The 19,079-nt window shown below is 38.1% G+C and overlaps 1 protein-coding gene across 5 annotated transcripts in view; it reads right to left on the bottom strand.

Annotated features, from left to right (window-relative positions):
• TNKS (tankyrase) overlaps positions 1-19,079 on the bottom strand; it is a 204,371-nt gene that overhangs the window by 125,196 nt on the left and 60,096 nt on the right. The window lies entirely within an intron of this gene.

The following is a 19,079-nucleotide window of genomic DNA, read 5'->3' as shown; positions in this document are numbered from 1 at the left end:
GAATATATAAAACATTAACATGCTTCCAGAAATTAAATTATATCAAAAAAGTATACTGCAGACCATGTCTTACCTTCTTCTGTGCCACTGGAGTCCCCACACCCTTGCAGATAACCAATTTCAAGTTTAGCCTTCTTGGATTTCATTTTGCAGTAACAACAACAACAATAGTAAGCGGTTAAATAACTGTTTTAAAAAATGTTCCCTTGTGTACTGGTAATCTATTTCTACCTAACAAATTACCTCAAGACTTGGCAGCTTAAAAGAACAAATACTTCATATGACTTCTGAAGGTCGGGAACCTGGGAGTGGTTAGCTGCCGCATCCGGATTTAATATCTCTAACAGAGCTGCCGCCAAACTGCAGGTTGGAGACTCTGCCACCAAGTACAGTGCTCTCGTGTGACGGCTGGCAGGCCTCAGTTTCTCACTGGCTGTTGGCCAGAGGATTTGGTACCTCCCCATGAGCTTCTCTACAGGGTGGCTCCCAACATGGCAGCTGACTTCCTCCAAAGCAAGGGATCCAAGAGGAAGAGAAAAAAGCCTAGGAAAAAAGCCACAGGCTTCTATGATCCATCTCAAAAGTGACAGACCATCAGCTCTGCCATCATGCTATTGTTCATGCAGAATAAGTGACACGGCGTGGCTGGGAAAGACAACATAAAGGTGTGAAGGCCAGACAGGCAAGGTGACCGGGGACTAGTTACCACTTCTCGTTTTACAGAAAGGACAGCATACTGGAAGTGGTCTTTCATATTTTGTTCTAGTAAACAATATTCCTTAGGGAATTATATCCTCAGTTTGCAAAGAACGTCATTATTTTACAGACATGAGATATCTATGAAATACTGTGTACCACAGATCATTCAACCATTTTCCTGTAAGTGGGCATTTAGGAAGGTTCCAGTATTTTGCAACTATAAATAATGAATAACCTCTTGCCTATATATTTTTATTGTTGAAAATAATAAATTCTTAGAAAATCCAGTCTGGCTCACCAATGCATTAAACTCCCTTGAGAAGATCAGTAGTACATTTTCTGAAGGGAGATTAAAAAGTCTTAATTTGATTTCTAAAACAATTTTATCATGTATTTCTGAAGAGCCTAATATAAGCAGTAATACATCGTGTTCCATAATGACTACCTGCAACCAAATACTCCTGTGAAGAACAACACAAACACTGCCAGTAGTAACATCATTAAGCCAAAAGTAAAAGACATAAAAGAAAAGAGGGAAATATTTCAGTGAACAGATCTATAATCTCTAAGTGTCCATGAAAAGAGTTCAGGGGATCCTGGATGGCTCAGTCGGTTGAGAGTCCAACTTCGGCTCAGGCTATAATCTCATGGCTCATGAGTTTGAGCCCTCCATCAGGCTCTGTGCTGACAGCTCAGAGCCTGGTGTCTGCTTCGCATTCTGTGTCTTCCTCTCTCTCTACCCTACCCCGCTCACATTCTGTCTCTCTCAAAAATAAACATAAAAAAATTAAAGAAAAAAAGAAAGAGTTCAAAGGGCTCAAAAGCTACTTAAAGAAATAGTTACCTGGTATTGATGAGAAAAGTCAGAGGCAAAGAAATATTTTCATAAAACAGTGGGGAGATGAACTGTATATTAGAATACAGAATTGTATTAATGCTTAATTTCCCAAGTATAATTGTATTCTGGTTCTTAGGAGATACATGCTGGAGTGTTAAGGTGTGAAACTCCACAGTGTCTACAAGTAACTCTAAAATAAACTCTAAAATTTTCAGAAATGAAAAAAATACAGAGATTGAAAAAGATAAAAAATAAACCTGGAAAATGTTAACAATTGGTGAATCTATGAGAAGAGTATATAAAGTATTCATTTTACTGTTCTTTTAACTTCTCTGTAAATTGGAAATATTTTTAAAATATAAATGTTGGGGAAATAGCAGTTGGGAAGACTGACATTAGCATTGGCATATGAATCAAGCAATTCAATGGCTCAACTACTTATCCAACAGATGATGCAATTTTGAGGCAGAAAGGCAGTTGCATCTGTATTAAGAAAGTTTAAGCTGTAAAAATTTTCTTGTATTTTAGTATATGAAATCTGTCATCTTTTGCTTATCGAAGGTATAATGGCAAGTTACCAACTATTAATATCATTAAGTTCTCTAGAGATACAAATAATAATAACATCTAAAACTGCCACTAATGATCCACCCAAAGCTTTTTCAAAGATTTTAATGTAAAATCTGATTACTTTTGAACATACGCCCCAATGTTCATCTGCCCCCCCTTTTATAATAAGACTTATAAATGAGTCAATCATTAAAGAATGCGCCATTGCCATTTCAGCTGCTATTTTATGATACTACATCTGCATTCTACAGGTAGATTAATGTTAAGATTTCTTTCAAATCGCTCATCTTTTTCTTGGAAAAAAAATGAACTAAACATGTTAGGTTCTGTTTTATCTCTATTTTGGAAAAGTCTTTTATAACTGAAGAAGTAAGATGAAAACCAAAAAGAGAAAAAGGGAAAAATTAAGGGCTTGCAAATATAAAATTAAAAATTTTGTAGACTGGAATAAGAAATTTTGAAGCAGATTTACCTTTTGATTTTGATATCTAATTAAGTCTACAAAAAAAAAAAAAAAAGACAAGGTTGTTTATTTGATTATAAAAACCCCAAATTGGGTTTTTAGTACCTTTCCTTCTATGACACCAGAAAACTTAATTTTATATAAAATAATTACCAATGCCTTCTTTTTCATCAGTGTATTTTATGACCTCTAAGCAAATACATAAAACATACCCACAAAAATCCTATCACACTGGAGTAGGATTGTTCTCAGTCACGGAAGGCTTTCAATCTTTTGTCTACCCTAAAATGCCCTTAAATGGCTCTTGACTGTGACAATGTCTGTTACCGGAAGATCGCATTCACACTCCGCAGAAAAAAAAGAGGATTCTTGCTATGTAAAAATTATAGGGGTTAACAGTGTTATGGAACGCTTTATGAACAGTCAGCTTTATGAACAAACTATTCAAATGAAATCTTTCAAATCAACACAATGATAGATATAATGTTTCTCAACTTACCAAGAATATCTACGTTGGGTGCCTGGGTGGTTCGGTGGGTTAAGCATCTAACTCTTGGTTTTGGTTCAGGTCATGACCTCAAGGTTCATGAGATGGAGCCTCGCCCAGCACAGAGCCCTCTTGGGATTCTCTGTCTCACTTTCTCACTCAGCCCCTCCCCTGCTCGCATGCATGCACGCGCACGTTTGCTCTGTCTCTCAAAAAATAAAACAAACTTAAAAAAAGAATATCTAATTTATAATATAGTTTCTTGAGAATCAATAAAATCAAAAGTTGTTTTCTTTAAAAGTGAAGATCAAATTGGGGCACCAAGGTGGTTAGGTGTCCAACTTTGGCTCATGAACCTGAGCCTTGTGTCCAGCTTTCTGCTGACAGCTCAGAACCGGAAACCTGCTTCAATTTCTGTGTCTCTATCTCTCTATGTGCCACTCCTGCCCATGTTCAGCCTCTCTCTATCAAAATTAAATAAAACACTAAAAAATTTTTTTTTAAAGTTAAGATCAAACTGCACGGAGATTTAAGAAACCTCATGAGGATGTATGCACTGCTTCATCAAGGAGAAAAATAAGAAAGTAAAAGAAGGCTCTACATTGGATACAGTAAAGAATGTGTGGCTGAAATTATGAAATGTTAAAAAAAATCTGAGGGTATATAGAGAGCAAAAAAATCAGTAAAAATAAAGAGTTTTAGAATCTCCTTCTTGATAGGTTATTTTATGCACCTGGAATTATGATTTTGTATATAAACTATACAAATCATACAACTAGTGATCTATAATTGTTCTTTAATAACAAAAGCTATTCTTAACGGGGGTCCTAGCAGGGGCCAGATACTGCATTGGTTACAATAGGAAATTTTATATAGCATGAATTTTTACCCAAAAGGTGTTTTTGTTTTTCATTAATGATGCAGGTTACTTTTTAAGCAATCTAATGAGCAAGTTTTTTAGTTTATTTAGAGCAGATGGAAATGGTGCTTGCATATTCTGGGACCAACAGATCAACACAGATTAACTAACAAACAAACAAACACTAGATTGGATAACTTATCAAGGATCCCTTTCTGGATTTTATTGTCAATGGCAGCTTGCCTGACTGATGTATGATTTCTTGTACATTTTACAGTTTTGGAATGCTGTTTTGATTTTACCATGTTATAGCGTTATAATAAAACAGTTCTAGTTTATGAAGTACCAATCAACTGAATGATCATTCGTTTAACAAATATTTAGAGAATGCTGACACTATAAACAATGAACAAAAGAGAAAAACCTCACTTCTCAAGAAGCCAGTGCTAGAATTAAGGGGTTGTGAGGTAAGCAATAAATAAGCAAAAAAGTCAACAAATGAAGTCATTTCAGACAGTGATAAATCAGTGATGTGAAAGGTGACCAGCAGCTGGACCAGACATTAGTTTATTTAAGGAGTTAGGACAAACTTATTTGAGGGAGTGATTTTTGAGGTGAGACCAAAATATTGAGAGAAAGTAGTTAAGAGAAGATCTGAGGAAAAGAACATTCCAGTAAAGGAACTAGCATACCAAGGAGAGGATAGAAGGCAGAGAAAGAAATCCATACAGAAACCAACTTAGAGTCTATAGTTAATGCAGCTGATGTGTCTGGGCTATAAGGAACAACAGAGGAATGGTTACACAAAGCAGCCAGACAGGGGACAGATAAAGAGTTTGAGTTTTATTATGAGTAGAATTACTTTTAAAGAAATGAATGAAATTGGGGCACCTGGGTGGCTTAGTTGGTTAGGCATTCAACTTCGGCTCAGGTCACGATCTCATGGTTCATAGTTTCGAGCCCCATGTCGGGCTCTGTGGTGACAGCTAGCTCAGAGCCTGGAGCCTGAGCTTTGGATTCTGTATCTCCCTCTCTCTCTGACCCTCCCTTGCTTGCGCTGTCTCCCTTTGTCTTTCAAAAATAAACATAAAAAATTAAAAAAAATAAATGAATGAAATGAGCCAGTTAAAATTTTAAAAAGTTTATTGGCTGCTCTGCAGACAATGGTCTAAAGGAAGGCTGATAGGAGGCCGTCGCCAGTGGTCTAGATCAGCACTCATCAAAGGAGCTAGCCTGCAACAAGGTCAGGAGCTTGCATCCGAATGTAAATCAATTCAATGGGTTTTCATCAAAGAACTCTTGCTATTAAAAAAGATGGGGGGCACCTGGGTGGCTCAGTTGGTTAAGTATCCAACTTCGGCTCAAGTCATGATCTCACTCTTCATGAGTTCTAGTCCCGCATTGGGCTCACTGCTGTCAGGCCAAAGCCTGCTTCAGATACTCTGTCCCCCCGTCTCTCTCTGCCCTTCCCTGGCTCACACTCTTTCTCTCAAAAAAAAAAAAAAAAAAAAGTTAGCTATCCTAATGGTGTACTTACTGATGTAGTTCATTTACATTCTGGTGCCACTCCTTTATCACAAGCCAGAAACAGCTCACCCAAACCGGCCTATAGACCAGCTTTGCCTAGTGCTGGTCTAAATTAGAATTTTGATGGCGGTACAGAAGACTGAAAAAATAAATCTGGAATTGATTTTGGAGGTAAGACCAACAGAATTAGGTGATGAGCCGAATACAAGGTATGAGGACAAGGGAAGAATCAAGCCTGGCCTGAGCAACTTGGTAGATTTTGATGCCATTTCTTAAGAGTCTGAAAGAATGGGGTTCCAGCTTGATGGACTTGGTGATGGCATCAGATAGAGAGATAAAGAAGACTGTGTTGGCCATCTTAAGTTTGAGGTGTCTATAATGAAGCTGGAAGTGTCAGGTAGGATATGACAGCACTACAGTCATAAATTGATGGGCTACAGGGTTTGTGAGGCCACAGAGATACTATTTAAAGTGAATGAACTAGATGAGATCACCTACAAAGTCAGAAAGGGAACAAGAATTTCTGGGCCCTTCCAGTATTTGGATATAGACCAAAGGAGAAAGAACCAGCACGAGAAGGACCCATCAGTAAAATGGGAGGTGGGGAGTGGAGGTAGAGCAAGAGGGTGTGGTAACCTAGAAGCCAACAGAAGACTGTTTCAAATCAGGTAGTTGTACAAAATTATGTGCAATGCTGCTAAGAGGCCACACCGGGAAGTGACCACCAGATATACAGGACAGAAGATAGGATACAGGATAGGAGAAAAAAGAAAATATTTTATCACAATGGATAGGGGCAAAAATTAGACCAGGTGAATTCAGTTCAGAATGAGAAAAAAGTAAAGAGCAACCATGGGTAACTTCTTGTGCACCAAGGGGAGGCACAAAAATGGGGTCCTAGAGAGTGATGTGGGGATCAAGAGAAAATTTTGGGATCAAGAGAAAACTTGTTTGTATTGTTTTTTAAAGATGGGAGCTACTAGAATCCATATATACGCAAATGGTTATAAGCCAACAGGGAGAGCAAAACTGCAGAAGGTCCTGGAGCAGGTGAGATGGAATGAAATCCAGAGCAAAAGTAGAAGAGGGCTGGCCTTAGATAGAAACAGGACACGGCTCCCACTGTAACAGTAAGAAGCAGAGTACGTGAACGCAGATGTAGCTAGGCTGATGGACGTGGCCAGAGCAACAAGTTGCGGTTTGATGCTATCTACTTTTTCAATGAAATATGAGAAAACAAATTAGCTAAGCAAAAGAAATAGAACAGGTGCTAAAGATTCAAGGAGAGAAATGGCTAAACCAAGAATAAAAGCCAATTTCAGGTTTATGGTTATGACAATAAAATGAAATCAAACAACTCTTTCTATATATGTATATTTTCTTTTTTTTCTTCCCAGCCACACTCATTTCTCAAGTGGAGGAATAAAATAGGAAGATAGTTGGGCTTAATCAATACTAGAGTGTCACCAAGTGAATACACTGGCTAGAGAGCCAGTAAATAGTTAACAGTGTTTGTGTGCGAGGGAAGACGATGGTGGGCAATGAGATCTAAGCTGGATAATAAGATGGTAAAGAGAAAAAGGAATAATGTATTTAAAAAAAAAAAAGGTAGAGTCTATTGACTGGAGGGCCCAATGAAATTCAAGAATGTACAAAATAACAGAGTTGGAGAGAGAGAAGGACAAGAGCCAGAGGTCCTGATTTGACATCAAGATTTTGGAGGTACGGCAGTCACTGTACGGCAAGACGAAGAGTCTGACCACAGAGTGAGGAGCTGAGGTAGGATGGAAGAAAACTCAGTCGACATAAGCAGTCAGGAAGCTGAAAAGGTAGGGTGTTAAGCGGTCACCAATGTGGAAGATGAAATAACATGATAATGTTAGTGAAATAATACTTCAATTTCCCTAAATAATATGATCTAAAAAAGTAAGTGAAGCAACTGTTTTTTGGGACTCCAAGGCCATAAAAGGGCTGGCATATGACTATTTGCCATTTTTGGTCACTCATTCCACTAATATCTATTAATATAATTGTTTTCTTTTATCTTTTGGGAAAGGTCAAAAATTATTAAACACACACACACGCGACATTCTTTTAAGACAAAAATTGATAAGCATAAAATAGCATACATCTTCTCTCTGTTTTTAGAGGTTAGTTTCCAAGGAACTTTGGGACTCAACCTACTATAAAGACACCGTATCTTAGTACCCACCAGAACCCCTTGCTTTTTAGCTGAATCGGCTTCAAAGTAGCCTAAAAAGCAATGTAGCAAGATACTCTTTTTTTTTCAATTTTTAAAAATGTTTTATTTATCTTAGAGAGAGGGAGAGAGAGAGAGAGACAGAGACAGAGTGTGAGCAGGGGAGGGACAGAAAGAGAGGGAGATGGAGAATCTGGAGCAGGCTCTGAGCTGTCAGCATAGAATCTGATGCAGGGCTCGGACTCACAAACAGTGAGATCATGACCGGAGCTGAAGTCGGACATCTAACTGAGTGAGCCACCCAGGTACCCCACCAAGATATTCTAAATATAAAAAAAATGATCTAGAATCAGTTTATTATCCAATTATGTAAACAAAAATGTAGATATGGCAAAATACAGTAGCTTTACAGGTAAGTTGTGTTTATGTCTTTCTAATGCCCGTGTGATTAATGGCTCATCATATAAATAAAACAAATAGAAATCAAATAATTTTAAAGAGAAAAGATCATCATCTCCCATTCTCACTTCTATTTATGGAAGAAACAAAAGCAAAATTACTTACCAAAGGTCACAAAACTAATAAGGGGCAGATAAGACTACAACTGGCATCTCTTGTTCCCAAATATAAAGCTCTTCCTAAGCATATTATTTTGGCTCACAAATACCTGAATAATGAGGGAGCCCATTTATTCTAAATAAATTTAAAAGTTAAATGCGCGCACACACGCACACACACACACACACACACACACACACTGTAGTTATATCAAATCCATTCTTTTCACGTGTCTTGAACTCATCCCTTTCCCTCTATCCTACAGTCCAGCAATCCATTCCCGCACCATCATCACCTCAAGCCTCAATTATACTTTTCTCCAAAGCAGTTTCCTTACTTCCTATCTTTCCTTATATGAACACACTCAATGCATGTATTCTTGAAATACAACACTCTCCAAACAAATTCCCACTTAGAAACTAAAAAGAGCTCCATGGGGAACAAATCTAAGACTTTTACTGGGTCTCATCTTTCCTCCAAACTTAGAGTCGATGTCTCCTGATATTAAACATTTTCTGTTCTACCAAATAGAAGACACTCTTCCTCTCTGGATCTGCTTAAGTAGCATGATGGAAGGTACTGAACGTGGGTAGGTGGAAGGACAATTTTGCTTGGAAAATACCAGGCACAGCAGCAGGTTCTGCTGAAAGAAGGTTTTTGCTCTAGGTCAACTTATCTTTTGCATCATACCCTGCTCCAGTTTCCCGAGCCGTATGAATGAGTAACAGAAGACAGAAAAGACGGTATTCCGTAGAAATTCCATCAGTAAATTCTCTAACACTAAGCTGGTTACTTTGATTATGGAGCCTTATTGATCCTAAATAATTACCAATTGTTCCCTTTATTCCACCACTCAATGACACCTCATTTTTCTATGAATAAAAACTTCATGCTACAGGTTTAGTGACTTTTTAAAGTTTCAAAGTGTAATTCCTCTGAAAGAGACAGACTAGGAAAACACTGGATGCTGGCCAACTCCCCCCTTAGTTAAAGATCATAATTTGTTTGGTTCTTTAAAAAGGCTTCAGCACGATCACCAAGACGCCTAGCCCCATCTAAAGGATGCATTAACTAAGGCCATTGATGTCCATCTAGCCCAGCTAGAAAGCTCTATTCGTCATTTACATCTTTCCTTGGATTCCTTAGCTGAAACGGTGCTACAAAACAGGCAAGGGTTAGACTTACTGTTATTACAAGAAGGAGGGCTATGCCAGGCTTTAGGCGAACAATATTGCTTCTATGCCAATAACTCAGGAATTGTACAAGATAGCTTAGCTGTGGTTCGTGGCCACCTAAAAGAAAGGGCAAAAGTAAGGAGCCAAAACCAAAACTGGTATGAGAGCCTCTTCAACTGGTCTCCATGGGTAACCACCCTCTTGTCTGCTTTAGCTGGACCCATAACCTCATTACTCCTCATAGCCCTACTGGGGCCGTGTCTGTTTCACTGTTTTTCCAGTTTTCTACAGGAACAAGTGACAAGACTCACCAACCAAGCCGCTTCCCACTTGTTGCTCGTCCATCGGTACTCTCCCATTCCAACCACGGACCCCAATCATCATGCCGTCCCCTTCTCAGCAGGAAGTAGCCAGAGACCTAACGCCGCCCCATAACACCAAAAAGGTTGGAATGTAAGAGTTGCCATGGGAAGGCAACTGAGCGGCCACTTTGCTGTGGAGAGCTGCGAGCACTGACAACCCCCACCTGCAAATCTGGGATGGCCCAAGCCATTTGAAAAGCACCAGCGGCCATTTTATTGCGGGTCAGATAATAGTTCCAGGCACCGCCAGGGACCGATGACCCGACTCTCCGATCTGGACTATCTCAAACTGGAATGCCTCACCATGGAATTCCAGCATTCCCCACCCCATCGAAGTGAACAGCCAACTGAATCCTGCCACCGTCCAAAGATGCCCCTACTTGGCTATCTGCCCACCTGAGCTCAAACCCGGAACTTTTGCACCCATAAAACCCCTCGCTCTCCCATACCAGGCGCGACTTCCCTGACTCCCCACTCCAGAGTCACGGAACCTCGCCCGGGAATTGCAGACTCCAATAAAGGCCTTCTTGGTTCCATAACTTGGTTTTTCTCTTTCCTCTCGCCTCTGCCTCCATCTATCAAACCTTACACTTAGTAAATGAAATTAGTGAACAGCACAGAAAGAAGATCCTACAAGAGGAGACTGTAAGCTTTTCTACCAGTTACCAACTGAAAAGGAGCAGGCTGTTGGTAACTTTTTCTTTTAGTCACATTATTTCAATTATAAAACTAAAATCATAATTGTGCTTTCTATTCAGTTAAAAAAGCAAAAGCATTCATGCAGCAGTGGTCTTCTCTGCAATACTATGTGAGCAGTACTGCCAGTCCCCTACTACCCTTCATAACTCAAAGCTATTTAAATCCAGGTTTTTGATCAGCTGGTAGATTTAGAAAAATAGATATCCAACAAAAAGCCCTACTGTTTATACAGCTTCACTGTCTGAATAAACCCTCAGAGAAACATCTTTGAGTAATGACTCATTCCATATAGTAATGACTAATTAAAAAGAATTTAAACACTTCTACTTCTAGGGAAATGGAGACATACTTTTCCCTACTCTTGCTAAGTACACCTTAAAAACCTGGACCTTATATGTAAGATAAACATGAAGACTCCCAAACATGGGCAGAATAAGGCAGACTGGTTAGGGATCTCAATACCCAAGGAACGACATGATGGTGAGTTTGCAAGTTTTTTTTGCTCCCTACACACAGACTTAAGAGCTGATGAAACTGGCAATCGAGAAATGCCAATGGGTGCAGACAAAACAAGGCCTGCTCCCTCTAGACAAAGGAGCAGTAAAGGGACAGCCTAGCAAGACAGAAAACCTTTAGACAATTACCAGTCTATTCCAGCCAAATGCTACAAAAAAAAAAAAAAGGAAACAAAAACAAAGCTCAAAACAAACAAACAAACAAACAAAAAAACAAACAAAAGAAAAGAATTGTGGTTCCATCCACACTAATGAAGCAAAGGCCTAGCGATGAGCCTAGATTTAAAACCTCCTGGGAGCCAGGACTCTCCTCTCTGCTGGTAATAATCAGCCTTTCCTCGCCACAATGTTAGGGGAGATCACAGATTGCCACAAACTTTCACTACAGTCCAATGGTAACAAGGCTACCCTCTCCCACCTCTTGTTCTGTGCTTTTGGTGGAAGTTATGTGAAGAAAATCAGCAATGATACAGAAAAACTCAACACCATCAACTAACAAATCTAACCGACATTTATAGACTACTCAAACCAATAAAAGCTGAAACACATTCTTATCATGTGCCCATGGAACATACCAAAAATAAGCCACATCCTGGGATATAAAACAAAAACTTTAAAAAGAAAAAACGGAAGAAAACATAAGGAGTGTTATCCAACCACAGTCAGCAACGTGACAGAAAAATCTCCAAATACTTCAGCATCTAAACAACATACTTCTAAATAATCAATGGGTTACCAATTATCAAAAATGAAACAGGAAATACCATTAGAGTTCCTGCAAACACCAAAAGCCCAGTAAGAGAAGCCTATAAACAGCTCTACACACAGAAATTTGACAACTTAGGTAAAATTGAGGCATTCCTTGAAAGACATAAACCCAAAATTCACACAAGGAGTCATATATAACCTCATTAGCTCTCTATCTATTTTAAAAACTGAATCAATAATAATCTTCCAAAAAAGAAAGCACTAGGCCCAAACGGTTTCACTGGTGAATTCGACCAAAAGAAATAATCTTTCCAGAAAATAAAAGAACTCAACATTTCCTAAAGAATACTTCCTAACTCATTCTATGAAGCCAGTATCACCCCAATACCAAAACAGATAAACACATTATAAATAGGGAAACTGCAGAACATCTCCTAAAATGGAAATATTCTACATCCCAACTATATCAATGTCAATATCCCAATTATGATACCATACCACAGTTGTTGTAAGATGTTACCACTAGGGGAAAATAACACACTAGGTCCAGGGAGCCTCAGTATTACTTCTGACCAACTGAATGAAAATCTACAATTATGTCAAAATAAAAGTTTAGTAAAAATTTCAAATAATAGAGCTATTAACCCTTACAATACCAAAGCATTAATGAATTCTAATGTCATGTGCTACTTTAAGAAAGTAAATGTTAATAGCAATTTATTATAAGAAATCTTAATACAACATTTAAAATAGCCATAATTTGGGGCATCTGGATGGCTCAGTTGGTTGAGTATCCAACTCTTGGTTCTGGATCAGGTTGCTAAGTTCGAGCCCTTCATCATGCTCAGCGCTGTTGGTGCAGAGCCTTCTTGAGATTCTCTCTCTCCCTCCCTCCCTCTCTCTCTGCCCCTTTATTGCTCTCTCTCACAAAAAGAATAAATAAACTAAAAAAAAATAGCCATAATTTGATTGTAGTTGAAGCTATAATCCAAAATGCAATGAAGATGCTATATGACTGTTACAGTTCAGTGGGGGAAATGACAGGTGCCTTCAGTGTATACACTCACAAGTTATTATGCGTCACAAAGATGTCATTTTCGAATAGTTGAAAGATCATGCTGGTTTTAATGATGTAGACCTGCTGGCTTTAATTACATCAAAAGGTAGACGGGAAGAATTTAAAATACTAGAGTGCTGGGTTATCTAAACAAATGTAGCTTCTATTCCCTCTTACTCCTTATACATACTAAAGCCTGTGACTCATGAAAGGCTTATGTACATTATTTGAAGTGCTTCTTATCTTTGAAAAGCTCAAACATTTTGAAATTACATCTTTCCTTATATATTCAAAATATTGTTTTATAATGTGTCTAATGAATGTTGTTCAAACCTACTGACTAGATGGCAAAGACTTAAAAACAGCATTTATAAAGTAGATAAATAGTTTTTATTACCCAATTAATTCATTTTATAATAATATGAAGATGAATCTTGCAGATAGTATTAATCCGGTAAATTTTCTTTTTTTGAAAGGAATAATCTTTAAGAAAGTAGAAAAACCTGCTAACAGCTTGGATTTAAGCCCTGAATTTATGAGTTTGTCCAATTTTTCAAATATGTTTATACCACATCCTTCTAAATGAACAAGTAGGCAAAAAATCTGATTCTGCAGCAGAGCATGGATTCTTCAGGAGCCAAACTGTTTGAGTTCAAATTAGTGATTTCCCTTAATGACTGTGTGAACTCGTAAAAGTAACCTGATATCTGTAAAAATGGGTACAGTCATATCTATTTCCCAGTGCTGTGAGGATCAATGCCCATAGTGCTTGGCTCACAGATACACTCAGGAGTTGTCAATTACTACTACTACTACTACTACTACTACTATTACTACTATTATTACTACAACTAGATTCAGTAAGGTTTTGACTTGTTTATTTAAGGTGTAATATTTTAAAATTTAAATCAATATAACCTATGTCAGCTAAGGTCTTTTAAAAACGGTACTGGCTCTATATTCCTCTCCTAAATTATTTTCATACATAAAGTTTCAAAAAAAGGTGCTTCAATCACTTGTAACAAAATCTTACACTTTCCCTCTCATGTCCAAAATTATAGACAGATCAAAGCATTAATAAAATTTTCTTACAAATTATGTGGTTAAGGGATTAACATTTTCAACATATCTTTACAAGGAGTGTTCACACTGATTTATTTCAGCAATAACATGTTTTGACTTTCTTACTCTTACACTAAAGGGAATTTTTTTTAAAGACCAAGAATTCACCTTAACATAATAATTTTCCCTAATACAAATGAGGTGGATAAATATACAGCTATTCTTTAAAAGTAAGCTATTTCCTCTTATGGTTTGCTTCCTGGGCGCGGGGGAGGGAGGGCATATTAGACTATTACGCTTCTTATTAACTGATAAAAATAATTCCTAAAGTTCAAATCAAGGGTCTAAGAAATCAGTCTTCAATCACGTAGGTTGCTAGTAAAAATGTATTACACCTGATATGCAATACACCACATCATAGTATTAGCTACTGTGTAAAACAGCATAGTAACGGAGCAATGCCAAAAAAAAAGTCAAAATCAGGCCCTGGTTTGACATCTAGAAGTCTGAGGTGACAGCTGTAGGCAGTTTGATCTTTCCAGAACTGGAATGTTCTCAATCAAAGGAGCTTTCCAAGAAATCTCTTGATGAAAGGGTCACTACACACCTCACCCATCACACAGATTTAAAAATTCTTTTAAATGTACTGTTTTAAGATACGTCCATGAGTATAAGCAATCCAAAACCGTTTTTAGGAAGTATAAAATTTAATAAGACTATTACCATATGGCATGAGATACCAAATAACTAATGGTTAATGAGTATTTGTAAGACCTGGAAAATATGCTGCCTTCAGTCACCAGTAATCAGATGCTTGAAGTATTTGTGTATAATCATTTCATGTATTTATGTAAGTTCTGGGCACAATGAAGTGAGCAAGACACGCAACGGTCCAAATCCTTGTAAAGCTTTCGTTGTATTGGGGCAAATAAACAACTACACACACAAAATAACACAATTTCATGTATCAATAAATCCCTGTAGAAAATAAAGAAAGCTGGACAAAAAGACATCTCTGAGGAGTAAACACTGGAGCCGAGACGTGACTTGAACCACGTGCACTTCTGGGGCAGTGCTCCCGGGTCAGTGAGTAGCATGTGTCGGTCCAGACACAGACAAGGCCCTCATCTGGTGGACGAACGGCAAGCGTCCAGCTGTAGCCGAGGCGAAGAGATCAAGGGAGCGCACAGTGGCAGAGGAGGGAGAGAGAAGCAAGGCAGGGGCCCATCATGGTATGCTGTGGCCGAGGAGTTTGGACTTTACTGAAGGGTAATGAGAATATATTAAGGGATTTTCTAATCACAGGGCTGATCTATGCTCTAGAACGACCACTCCAGCTACAGTGAAAACTGAGTGAAAAATAAGTGGAGGCAGAGACTCATTGCAAGGTTACCACCGTCAGGAAAGAAAGACGATCGAGGCGCGTACTAAGGCCGAAGCAGGGACGCTGGTAGGACGTGGCTGGGCTGGAGCTCAAAGTACAGCAGACCTCTGGTTCTGACAGTGTGGATGCAAAGTACGAGAAAGAGAGAGGAATCTTAAATTCTGGCGTGAGCAAAACCTCACAGTCAAACCCATCTGGGTAGGGTCCAGTTCACCGAAGCCCTCACTGATCATGCTGAAGATTTTGGTTTCTTCTGAAAAGGAGTAGGAAGCAGCTGAGTAGGAAAAAAAGGTAGCACTCCAGCTGTATTCTGTTGATTTAACATGCCACACTCAGCAAGCACGTGCCAGACCCTCAAAGTTGCCTCTAGCCTGGGCCATGGCTGAGTCCTTCTGGAAAGACTAGGAGTCAGCCCATCAATCACCGATTGGGATTTCCTCAGAAGTGCAATGAATCCAAGTGAAAAAGCTTATTCTTCAGACACCTTGGTGCAAACACATCTTTCTTCCCAACTTCCCTACCCCTGCTAGAAAACCGCTGAGACCAATGATCTGGGCGCCTTGTGGCCATCTAAACGCACCCACTTTATATCCCTGTCATCTTTGGTTCTGCCAATGATAAACAACACTTTGATCGTATCCTTTCCCAAACTCTCAGCTTCGATCTGCTGTTACCTCTTCTCCTGACTCAGCTTCCCAAGGTGCCCCACGGAACCTCCTTTATGGGATTAACAAACACCCCTACAGCCATGTCCTCTTTAATGAACATTTCCTGGGTCAGCCAACTTCAACTTAAATGTGGCTCTCCCCGTATAATACCATATGCAATGCAGCCCCTTGAGAGGGAAGCTCCTCCTTCTCCAAATCCTCACACACTTCAGTCAGGAATGGGGAGAGATGACATGTTTGTGGATTCTAAGACGGACGATGATAAAGAAGCACATTTCCAATGTAATTGATAAAATGACTCTAAATTTACAAGGAAGACTAGAGGATGAAAACAACCTGCCTAAATGGTAAACATGAAGAGGATTAGCTCAAAAACTAAAATATATCCATAGAAGGATATTATAAAGTCATTATAAATTCATGTTGCAAAAGAATACTTAACGCATCCTGGGAGTATTCATGTAATTCAATTTTTAAAAAAAGTATTATTAAGCAGCATGCAAGGTGTAAGACTGATCTGATTAAAGAGAAAGAAGAGTGTGGGATACGTGTGCTCAGAAAAAAATAGTTATAAATAAAATGGACAAAATGGTCTCTCGAGGTAGTAGAATTAAGAATGATTTTTTTTTCCTTTCTTGTGCTTTTTCTACTTTCCTTAATTTCCACAATGAATGTATTTCTTTTAACTAGGGGGAATAAAAGGCCAAAGTAAAGGCACACCCACACTGCTCTGGAATAAAATTTACACAATCTGTTTTAGGCTTTTTATATGCTTATTTCCTAAAAATAAAAACAAACAAACAACCACCTCCAAGACCTTAGGTTAACTGCCCCGAACTTATGAGTGGCTAACAAACCCCCCAAAACCCTCAAGATTTCTTCTAAGTATATCATTCACTGAGCACAACAGGAGTTTGAGGAGTCTCTCCAATTAGTTATTCTAAAGGCATGCTGCTGTTTTATACGGCTTTATAAAAATCCTGCATTCTTTATGCAGACGAGGATATTAGCATTTACATATTTTTAAATATTCTATAAAGAGATACTGACTTTGCTAATTTCCTTTAAGGAATATACATATATACCTGTACACAGCTTTGCCTAATTCACAAGTAGTAACATAAAAGATATTAGAAAGCCGTCTTCAGCAACTAAATTCCCAAAGAGGAAAAATAGGAAGTTTACTCTTAAGGTACTACAACTGCACCTGGCATAAAAACAAAGAATGACACATCACCCAAAATAATCCCCAATAACTCTAAAGTAAGGCATTCCTTTCAAAAGATTCTTTTTATCAGTGCTTTCTCATTTCAATTTAGCTTTGGAAATATATTTCCTCTATAATTCCATTCGAAAGAACTCCTTGGAAGAAAACCTGTAGGGGCAGAAAAACATTGTAGAATGCATGTCCCTAAAGTGTTAATTCACTAGATTATATAACATCACTAGCTTAGATATTCCACAAAATTAACTACCGCTACTGGAATGTTTACCTTTTAAATCTGAAAGTTGCACATCATTTCCAAAAAGGTAAATATTCATGAAAAGAACAATTCATGAATTCAGGATTAGGACCAAGAAGAATCAGTATCTTCCTATCTCAGCAAAGTACAGTGCAAGATGGTTTTCAAATCCAGTTTAACAGATAAGGTATCTGTGTTCCAGGAATCGAGTCTCCAGGAGTTATTATGCTAAAGCTCTTCTGCAAACTAACAGCAGCCAGTATAATCCCCCCCCCAGAAATTCATTTAAAATTAAGAGATAGCTTCTTGCTGTTAATAATTTATATTTAAACTTTGTCTTTTGAAAAACTGAAAGTGGATTTAAACACAGGGTTGCAGTAAATGAATCTAACGAATGGACAAGAAAGGCTCAGAGGGTTGAAGAGAAGGAAAGGTCAGAAGGCGGACGCTCAGATATAGAGACGGTCTTGGTCAGCATTTACAATACACCTCTGTTACCAACAACGCTCTTTCTCCTCTGGTCAGAGACCACTCCAAGGCTGCTACTATTGCTCAGTGCTTCGTTAAAAGAGGAGATGGAAAGGGTGCAAAATCTAAGGAGGCCTGAGGCTATATATTTTAATTTCACTATTTAAAATTATATAATTATATTTAAATTCCTTCTTATCGACACTGGCTTAAAATAGCTTTATTTCTCTAGTATATGTTATCCTGATTCGGCAAGCAAATCCCTTCACCAATTCAAATCACTTAATTAATGGAGAAAAGTCATATTACTTTGATTTAGCAGAGATTTATCTTAGTTTTAACAATAGTGAGAAGCTGTCTTTCTACGTAGAGTAATTAAGCAAAATTCCACATATTTTCTAAGCTTTTTATGTATAAACATTTCCCACTCGCCCCAGACTCTGTTAAAAATGCACAGCATGTCCTCTAAACTTAAAAGTGAACCTAAGATTTATTTTCTTCAAACACAGGCAAATTTAAAAGGAAGGTAAAAGTCATTTACTTTCACACAACCTAAAACAATGCTGTTAGCACTGCAGTGACAAAGAGGCTCCAAATGACAAAGGTCAGTTAAGTAAAAGAAGGCAAAGGCAGCAGAACTCAGATGCTAAGAATAAAAACAAAAATAGATCCAATGCAGTATTCTGAGAATGAAGATCAATGAGAACAGTTGCTCCGTCTCCTATCACTTCTAGCATGATCTTCTATATTGTTGGGTCACAGCCTTCCTATTCCAGCCTTTCCTCTTTGCTGGTTCTTGACATTTGCCTTAATAAAGCCAATACTTAAGCCCCCAATTTTCATTATCTGAAAGAAAAAGGCAATACATTGCCTCATCTACAAAGTATTAGCTATTATGGGCAAAGTGAGAAGACAGGATAAAAATATAAACAAAATGGCAAGGAAGGAGCAGCATCATATTTTATTTAACTATTGATTTGAAAAATAAGGCAGCAGGTTGTCTTCCCAATCAAAACTACTTTTATAAAGTAATACAAATGTCCTTGCTTGCTCAACAGTGAAGGTCTTCCAAAGAAATCAACTGAGAAGAGGAGGTACAGGGAAATTATGATCTAAACCATAAAAGAGAACTAAATATGAGTGAATACTTTATGTTATCATTTAATGCTGTAATTCTCAGAAATTCTAAGCAGAATAAACAATCTTATTGCCTATGCTTATGACGGCATAGGAATTAATGAGACAGTTAATACGGCAAATCGATAATAAAATAGAGATAATGGCACGCATATTTGTTGAGCTTAACCAGCAGGAAAA

Source organism: Suricata suricatta, chromosome 1, assembly GCF_006229205.1.
Source record: "Suricata suricatta isolate VVHF042 chromosome 1, meerkat_22Aug2017_6uvM2_HiC, whole genome shotgun sequence".
In the NCBI taxonomy this organism is placed as follows: Eukaryota; Metazoa; Chordata; class Mammalia; order Carnivora; family Herpestidae; genus Suricata; species Suricata suricatta.
Note: the sequence above shows the minus strand (reverse complement) of the source record. Positions and strands in the feature narration are given on the sequence as shown.